Consider the following 9,566-nt stretch of genomic DNA (forward strand, 5'->3'; position numbering starts at 1 on the left):
GAAACTTCAAGGATCTAAATAAAAGATCAAAAAGTGCCAGGAGATGGCTAGCCAAGGTAGACAGCAAACAGGGACAAGGAGACAAATCAGAGCAAACCTCCACTCATCAGCCCTTGGGGACCCAGGGCACCAGGCATCCTAGAGAGAAGTCACTGCCAAGTCCTTCCAGGCACAAAAATGGCCATAGGCTCTCCCAGAAAGAAAAGAGGACCCTGGAGAGTTCTGATACAATCCATCCCAACGCATCCAGATATACAGAAGAAACACAGAAACCCCACAGCAGAGCTGGTCATGAGCAACCAGGGTAGGCACAAGGCCACCAGCAGGTGCAGAATTTTTGTGCTGGCCTGTGTCACTGTGAAGATATTATAAATATATGTGGGGTGGATCTTACTACAACCACAGTGACACAGCCTTACTCCAAAAGTTCCACTGTGAACTATAGCCCCTTGAGCTTGTGGGCCCCTGGCAGCATTGAAAGTGGGGCCCACACAGTTCACCCACATGCAAATTCACCAGCTCTGACCTGATATCCCCTCACAGAGAAATGTGCAAGGATCTATCAGGAAAACTCATGTCATGGCAGAGAAGCGGGGCTAAGTGCTCCCACAGCCCAGCCAAGAAACAGCCTGTGTCCATCTGGGCACCAGGGAAGATGGCTTAGCTGCTCCCCTTCCTAGTGCAGGGACAGGGAAACCACAGGCTGGTGTTTGATGTAAGGGAACCAGCCTAGGACTGTGGCCATGGGAGGGTGTGTACTCTAACTCCTATGGATTTTGTGTCTATGACAGGAGCTTTAAAACTGGCCCAGAGCAGGCTCATGAGAGAATCAGTGCAATGAGATTGGATGACAGATTTGGAGCATGGGTCATCCATGAGGAGCAGAGAAGCAGCAGAGGGGTCAGATCCAAGGGCAAGGTCACTGCTCCACAGGGACTCTGGCCAAGAGACAAGGCACAAGGGGGAAATTCAGGTACTTCTCAGTCCGGTGGGGCTGCACACTAAGCCCCAGAAATGTCCCTAGGGTACTTGTGAACAACGCAGGAAACAGCACATAGTGTTGTTACGTGACACAACACAGAGAATTTATTTGAACATTGCATTGAAGAAGAAAAAAAAAAAAACCACAAAGCAAGTCTAAAAACCACTACCAATAATATTTCTTTAACTTGAAAGCAGAATAGGCAAACTCACCCTTCCTGTGAAGGAGAATATTCCCCTGTGGGAAACTACAAAGAAACCCAAGACAAGAATAAGCATTCATTTAACACCCTGGCTCCTGAGATGACTTCCAAATAGTCCAGCATCGCGCCACCTGAGAGATATCAGATGAGCCCTGTAGAGGGGCAGGGCCTGTCAAGGTGCCCAGGGGAGCACTGTGTAGGGTACATCACAGCCCCAGTGTGACCAGGCTGGGCAGACACAGGGCACGGATTCTCTTGGGCTCAGAGACTGTTGTAGGGTACGAAAAAGGAGGCCTTCTTGGAGATGAGTGAGTTCAGCTGGATGTAGAGGAGAAGGACCCTGAGGCCGTGGTGCAGGGACAGAGTCAGAGAGACCCATAGGACAGAGGCTGTGTCTCCTCCTCATGCCTTATGTGGCTCAAGGGGCACCATCAGGATTGGGTCTTAGATCAGCAGGCACAGAATTGACTCCCAGGCCTTCCCAGCTCTGCTTTCCTGAGTAAACAGCCTAGGAGGTCAAAGGCCCCAGAGTGACTCATACACAGTGGAGGGACAGTTCTTAGCCTAAAAGGATGGCCCAGGACACCTCAATCCAAATGCAATACCACCTGCAGTGGTCCCCAGGACACTGCTGCACAATTATTCGGCCACCTGTGGGAAGAAGCTGTCCAGAGCACCTCTCACCCTCACAGAGCACTCTCAGGGACCCCACCAAGCACTCTTCCTGCCCAGTCCTGCTCTCCAGGAACTTCTTAGCTCACTGGTACCACTGCCCACATGTATGCTAGAGTAGGATTTGGCAGGGTCTTTGTTGTTGTGGTATGAGTGTGATTGGACATGGCTGCTTTACCACAGCAGGAATGCCACAGTGTCACAGCACCCATCCATACTCAGGTCCCGCACCCCACCATCTTTTCTCCATAGAGCACTGCTGAGTACACATTCAGGCTTCTGAACCAGGCCTCCAATGGGATGGTGGTTACACAGCCAACAGCCATTATCCAACCCTCAGGGGACAGCAGGACAAAATCAGCAACACTCTAATCCTAACCCTAACCCTAACCCTAACCCTGGCATGCCTGCCCCTTTTAAGAGGATCATGATGAGAAGAGGCAGAGTAACCCCAAAGACAGTCAGAGTTCACTCCCAGGGAAACCAGGGAGATCCTCCCAGGATGTCCCTCCCAGGATGAGACCCACTGCAGACCAGCAACTCCACAAGCCCCATCTTCAGCTTGATGAGCCCACAAGGGCCTCAGCTGAGGCAGTCAGTGACTCCACTTTTGGACAGTGCTACCCCATGTCTGCAAAAGAAACCTCAGTAAATGGCTGCCATGCCCTGGCTCTACCCTTGTAGATATTGCTTGTCATCCCCAGAACCAATGTTCCACACCAAAGTCTACCCTACCCTACACCCACACTGATTACTGTCCTACCACCCACACCCTATACTATTAACTACCCACCCTTGTCAACTGCCAAATGCTATGCCCTGCATCCTGTGTGTACTCCAATACTGGCTTTGAGAACCTATGTCAGCTGTGTTGCAGAACAGGTAGGTAAGGGCAAAGTGGTCATCTAAGGTCACCCAGCTAGGCCCCCAACCTGTGTAGTCCTGATATTCATTTGCTTTTCTGGGGCTCTCTGAGAGACATCAAGAATGGGATCAACCAAATCTGGATTGGCCTTGAGCACCCACAGTTCTGTGGGTCTTATCATACCTCATATACCCTCCCCCAAAGCCCACCAGGGGGCTGAAGGTCAAAACCTTCTAGACACCCTTTCCACCCTTCCTGACCTCAGCTCCTACTTGCAGCATAGTGCTCCAGGGATACCAGCAGGAACACACGTGCTGTCCCTGGAGGCAGATTCATATCCTAGCTCATGCTATTTATGAGGGTCATGACTAGGGAGATGCAAACAAAAATACTGTGCAAGCCTCTCCCATGTTCCTGATTACCCACAGAAGTTTGGGAACTTGAGGTCTCTGAGACTTGTATTTGGCATGGGCAGGGCTTTTTGTGAAGTCCCCCACTATGTACTCTGTTAGCTACCACAGTGAGGGACCTGGCAGGAAAGCCCACCAAGCACCTGGTGTTTAGGCTCTACACACTCAGATGCCAGGAGGAGCTAAGGTCGGAGACTTTGGTGCCCTCTCACTGTTGAGTTCAGGCCACGCACAGCATCCTCCTCACCAACTCTGAGGTGCTCAGAGGCAGCCACATGAACCCCAACACTGGTGGAGTTTGCAAAACTGTGCAACTTGGTTAGAATTTTGACATACCTTTATAGCAATTAAACCACAAATTATGGAGTGATGTGAAGCGAGCAAGAATGGGGAAGGCCTTTGTTCCCTTTTGCTTGGGGTCAGAGATGTTTCACAGTTGATGGTTAGCCCTTCCTTTTCTTAATGTACAGTCCTGGGTCTGCTAATTCCAGGAACATTTGCTTCTCACAAAGAGAACAAAGGTTGACATAGTAAACAAGTTACTAAAGTGATTACTTGCATACAGAACAGTATGGTGACGCTTCAGTTAATGTTTAACTATGTGGTCCATGCTTCAGTTACCTGGTTACTAGGGTGATAAGCATAGCACAGAATGGCAAAGCTCTTTTTGCTGATAACAATCTTTTTAACTTTGCATTTTAGCTTTTTTTTTTTTTTTTTAGCAAAACACTGTCCATACTTTCATGTATATTGAAGTTCAACAAAACAAAACAAAACAGAACAGAACAGAACAAAACAAAACAAAACAAAACAGGTAGTGGGGAGAGGTTGCTTGGTTTCCTGGCGCTTCAGTTCCCAGCAAGGCTTGGGTCCCAGTAAAGGCAGATTGCTCCCTTCCTGGGCCATTGCAGCCTGCCATACTCAGAGCCGCTCACCTGGGGTGGAGGGGTTGCTTCAAGCTGTTTCTTTCTAATTAAATGGCCCTTTCACTGCCCAAGTTCTGAAATGGCCAACAGACCATAGAAAGACATCTCTTTAGGCTCCTGCTTGAAACCAACAGCATCAGGAAGCTGCTGGCTTTGATTTAGGGCCAGTAATGAAGAATTTTTATAACCACCACACTGATGTAGCTCATGGCAGCAACAAGAGCCAGTCATGCTGCACTAAAGCATCAACAGAGCCTGGCGCCATGGAGGTCATGCAGTGACCTCCGGTTCTGCCTGCACAGCTGCACAAGGCAGGCTGGGCTCTCCCAGGCATACTGCTGACTGGGGCTGACACATGCCTGACTGTGCTACTGCTCCTTTCGCCCAGCAGCTATGAGCTCCTGCAGTTTTTCCATTAGCCCAGTTGTCACCAGGACCCTGTTACCTCAGGATTCCAGGCCTAGTCCATGGCATGCAGCATTCCCAAGTGCCCAGTGCCCATGAACAGAGCACAGACTTGGTTCCCACCTGTAAGCCAACTCCAAGGTCCTGAACCCATTACAGTCACCCTGCAGGGACAGACTGCAGTCTGCCTGAGCATCCCAAACTGGCACCTCATATCTGGATGCATGTCCAACCACATGTGGCTCTGCTGCCCCTCAGTGCCCCCCAAATCCTCCCTGCAGCTCCATATTTAGGCCCAGACTCAGCTAAATTCAGCCATCTGGCTAAGTGCAGTTGACCACCACACCACAGCAAGGCTGCTGAAACCTCACTCAGATCACCTGTTTTTGCCCTGGCCTGGAGGTGGTCTTGTGTGCATGAATGGAGGGACAGTTCTAAGGATAGAACAAGACAAAGCCAAAAGTTACAGTCATGAGAGGAGCTGAGGAGGAGGAGTTGGGAAGGAATATTGTACAGATAGTTCAGATCCTGACTGGCAGAAGAAGCCAGATGTTTACATGGCGTTTGTGGCTGCCCAGAAGCAACCTTTGTTGGGTTGAACCTTCTTCCTTTTGTCTTTTGAGGAAGCCATGGTGGCGAGACTCTACCCAATCTCTCAACTACAACCGTCCCACAGAGGGGAAACTGAGGCTCAGAGAGCTAGGGAGGAGTGTAAGCATTCTTGCTGCTGCAGGGCTCAGGGACATCACCACAGAGTCCGGATGCTGCTGCCAACCTTGCGTTAACACCCTCTTCTACCGTTACTTCAGTAAGCACTTGGACCCTTCATGCAGGACTTCTGCTCCTAGCCCCATCTACAGCTCAGTCTCTGGTTCATCTTTCTGAGGGGCCTAGTGAAGATTGGGTGGCAGCTCAGGGCCCATGGAACAGGCCATATTGTCAGGGCTTCTATCACTGTGTACATTGGGTAGCATCTGCCACAGTGATGTGCACTCTCCTGAAAAGGTCCTGCCTTACTAGGCATTGGCCTGTCCCCTTATGCCATCTTGTCAATGGTCCAGAGGCTCCTGAGCCCTAGATAATCCTGTCCTCACCTGCAGGACCAGTGAAGACCCCAGGATGCTGTGAGCTGAGCCACTCACCCACAGTCAGTGTCTAGTCAGTTACCTACGCACAAAAGGTGGCCCCAGAAATGGCCCATCCTGAGTCCCCACACCTCAAATCCCTGTTTTGTTCTGCCCTACTGGTCCCTGCTTGGCCCTCAGTGCTCATGGAGGATCGAGGAAGCTTCTGAAATTGTCTAGTGACTTGGTTTTAGGGTGCATACAGGAGTCACCCAAGGGGACCGTGAGCCCTGAGCCACCTTTCGAGGGCCGAGCCCATTTCCTTCCCTATCCTGAGGAAGCCTCTGAGTCAAGGTGAGGACACAGGGCAGCAGGGCAGTTTGGTATGCAGCTGTGTCATATCAGCATTGTTTTTGACTGGCTCTACAAGTGCATATGCCCCCACTCCACAGCTGGTCTGGGTCTACTGTGCTAGTTAGGCTCACCCCAGAACCAGTGTCTCCATCTATACCTTCCTGTGCTCCCTGCCACAGGTCATGCACACTGTGTCCCACACTCTGCCAGTGAGGTGTGGACAGGTCTCATGTGCAGCTTAGGTCCAGGGCTGGGTGGGAGGCAGAGACCTCTGCAGAGCCCCATGCATGGGCACAACCAGACTCAGGCTGGGCAGGAAGTTCAGGGACTGGTAACTTCCAGAGCTTGGGAGAGATGAGCCAGTTCTTGGGAGAATCACCCTGGGGTCAGACAAGTCCATTTGGGACTCTGGTCCTAAAAATGTGGTGGCCCCATGGAAAAGGTTTTGGCTGATGTCAGTGTTTCTACTGAATGAGGTAGGTGGTCAGACAGTGGTCACCCAGTGATACCCAGTCAGCCAGAAACCACCTCCCCCTGACAACCCCATGAGAAGGAAGAGGCCTTTAAGTTCTGAGCAAGTTCCCAAATATGCAGAGGAGAAGGGCAGTGGAGATATTCTGGAGCAGAGCAAGGTCACCTGCGCTACATGTCCCACATCACAACCAGTGATCACCAATTCAGCAGTCATACCCTCCCCCATCTTGCTAATTCCACAGACAGGATGCATGCCATGGGTCACCAGGCTGGCCCCAGGATACCTTGTGCAGAAGAACCCTTCTTGGGGCCCAGTATGCAACAAGAGAATTTGTGCGGGCCTGACACACAGTGGATAGTATAGAGTAGTTGGTAGTTTAGTCTCACAGTGATGCATAAAACTCATGGTGAGCCACAGGCACCTGTCGCAGCTACAGGAAGTCTCTACCCACTCCATATGGAGCTGACAAGGGGCCCCAGGGAGATTCTGCCTATCTCCCAATCACAGTGGGTATATTGGTAGCTAATGCAGTGAAAGAGGTCAGATCCAAAACTGTTCCTGCAGTGTCCCTAGAAGGCCAGCACCACCCCTACATACAAACCATGGTGACCTGTATGCCTCAGCACCTCAAGTGCATTTAGGAATTCCTTTTCATTGGTGGGACAGAGCTGGATGCCCTCAATTCCCTGTTAGGATTTGGTCCCTCTACCCAGATGTGATGCTTCAGGGGAACAACTCTCAAGGAGACAGGAATTACTGGTTTAGGTAACTTTTATCCTGAGCAGGTAATGTAAGACATAAATCCCTGGGGCACACAGAGCCAATGCCTCACAATCCTGGGGGGACCAGGACTAAGATATTCCCTATGTGTATGAGGGTACATGCTGGAGATCTCTGGGCTCACTCAGGTCTGGTGAGGGAGCTCACATGGTGCGGACCAGAGCCCAGCAAGCTTATGGATCCCCTTGATGGCGCTGTCCTGGGAGCTACATAGCTGGGAGGCCATGGTTACAAGCCTAGAGCCCCCAGGCTGAGGCAGCACCATGAAAATTCCACAGTGCCACCTTGAACTCCAATCTACAGAAGAAGAAGTCAAGGCAGAGTGTGACTCCCTGTGATCCTGCAACACAGCCCATCTCAGTCAATCCCTCTTGGGCCTCCATCTGAATAACCAGGTCCCGGCCTCCCCATGCTTCCCATGCCTGCACCTCCACCCCATCTCTGCCTTCTTACCTAAGAGTGAATCAGGCTGTCACTCAGCTCTCTTCCCGGGAGAAGCATCTTCCACCTGGATCCCAACAGCAATGCTGGTCTCAGGTGCACAGTGGGCCCAGGGCAGCCCTGACCTCCACCTCACAGTGTCTCCTGTGGCCAGTCTGGGATTCAGGACTCCACTCAGGGCATGGCTCACAGGAAGCAGATAATCTCCAGGAGACTTGCAGAGGTCAATCACCTTCCTGTGTCCTTCCTACCCTCCTCCTCTTTGCCTGCTGTGGGACACAATGAACCCCACACTAAAGTTCCATGCCCCTTCCTTCCTTTCTTTTTTTGTTCCTTCCTTTGTTTTTTTCTGCCTTCTTTCTTTCTCCTTGAAGCCACACCTTCCATTATGGCCATACTAAACCCATGAGGTGCCAGGCACTCAGGTTGAGCCAAAGAGCAAGATTTTCACTTCTCTCAAGCAACGCACAACTGAAGAAAGGAGAGATAACCAGGAGCTTAAACTCAACATTCCAGAAACTTCTCTCAAACCTGGACAAAAATGACCTATTTCTCCGTATCTATTGTACATTTTCAGTTCCTTACACCAGAATACAAAGCCAACTGACATACATGTGTCCAATGTATTGCACTTTACTTAAGAGTATGGTCTCAACGTGTATCCATTTACCTATAAATATTTCAACTTTATCCTTCTTTATGACTGAGTAATACTCCATTGTATAAGGAAAATAGTCAATTTTTTTAATCTATTCATCAGTTGATGAGCATTTTGGTTGTTTCCATGATTTAGGTATTACAAATTCTGCTATGAACATGTGTGTGCATATATCACTGTGCTAAGATATTTTAAATTCTTTTGTGAAGACATCAAGAAGGGGAATACAGTAGCTGGGTCAAATAGAACTAAAACTATTTTTGGCTTTTTAACATATCTTTATCCTAATTTTGACAGTGGTTTTACAAGCCTTCCTACCAACACTGAAGGATTCCTTTTTCCCCACCACCCCACTAGTATTTCTTTTTTTTTTTTTTGTCTTTTTCCTTTTTATCGGTACCAGGGATCGAACTCACGACTGCCTGCTTGCAAGGCAGGTGCTTATGCCACTGAGCTAAATCCCCCACCACTAGCATTTGTTATTGGTTGATTTTTTGATAGTAGCAGATTATATTCAACTGCAAATTTCTCATGAGGATTGTGATCATTTTCTTTATCTAAAATATACCAATAAAATTAATTAATTTTAAAAAATTAAAATTGATAAGAACAATAAGATAAGCACTAATTCAACTGCAGTGGGGGACCTCAGTACCCCTCTGTCACAAGTAAACAGATCAACTAGACAAAAAATCAACCAAGGAATATCTGAGATGAACTGACTTTTGGAACAAATGTACTGAGTAAAGATCTACAGAGTTTTCCACTAGGCAACAAGAGAATACATAGTCTTCTTAGCATCATATAGGACTTTATCCACAATGAACCCATCCTCACGGAGCAGGCTTAAGAAAGTACAAAGAAATTGAATTTATCCCATGCATATTTATCAGATCATAGTGCAATGAAATTGTATATCAAAAGCAAAAAAAAAAAACCCTACAAAAGATATAAACACATAGAAGTTAAACAACAACCAATGGGCCATAAAATTAAATTTATGTAGTTAATATAATTAAATTATAATAACAATATAATATTACAGAATTCATGGACACAGAGGAAGTAGTCCTGTGAGAAGAATTTATACCAGTGAATTTCCAGAAAAAGAGACCAGCTCAAATTAATAACTCATGTTGGCCTAAAGCTCCTAGAAATGAGTAATAACAGTCAAACCCAGAGTGTACAAGGGAAGAAATCATAAAAATCAGAACAGAAATATTTTCTACATATTAAGAAATCTATACTATGTATCAGTAAATCAAAAAGTTAATTCTTTTAAACATTAAATACAATAGACAATGCTATAGCGAATTATATTTAAAAAGAAAT

At 48.1% G+C, this 9,566-nt stretch overlaps 1 non-coding gene across 1 annotated transcript; it reads right to left on the reverse strand.

Moving 5' to 3' along the window:
- Positions 1-4,088: 4,088 nt before the first annotated feature.
- LOC111755928 (small nucleolar RNA SNORA2/SNORA34 family) lies at positions 4,089-4,225 on the reverse strand. Its single transcript, XR_002790448.1, has one exon. It is a non-coding gene; the product is annotated as a small nucleolar RNA SNORA2/SNORA34 family (small nucleolar RNA).
- Positions 4,226-9,566: the final 5,341 nt, after the last annotated feature.

Source organism: Cavia porcellus, unplaced genomic scaffold (assembly GCF_034190915.1).
Source record: "Cavia porcellus strain 051 isolate PalLab524CR breed Dunkin Hartley unplaced genomic scaffold, mCavPor4.1 scaffold_8, whole genome shotgun sequence".
Lineage (NCBI taxonomy): Eukaryota > Metazoa > Chordata > Mammalia > Rodentia > Caviidae > Cavia > Cavia porcellus.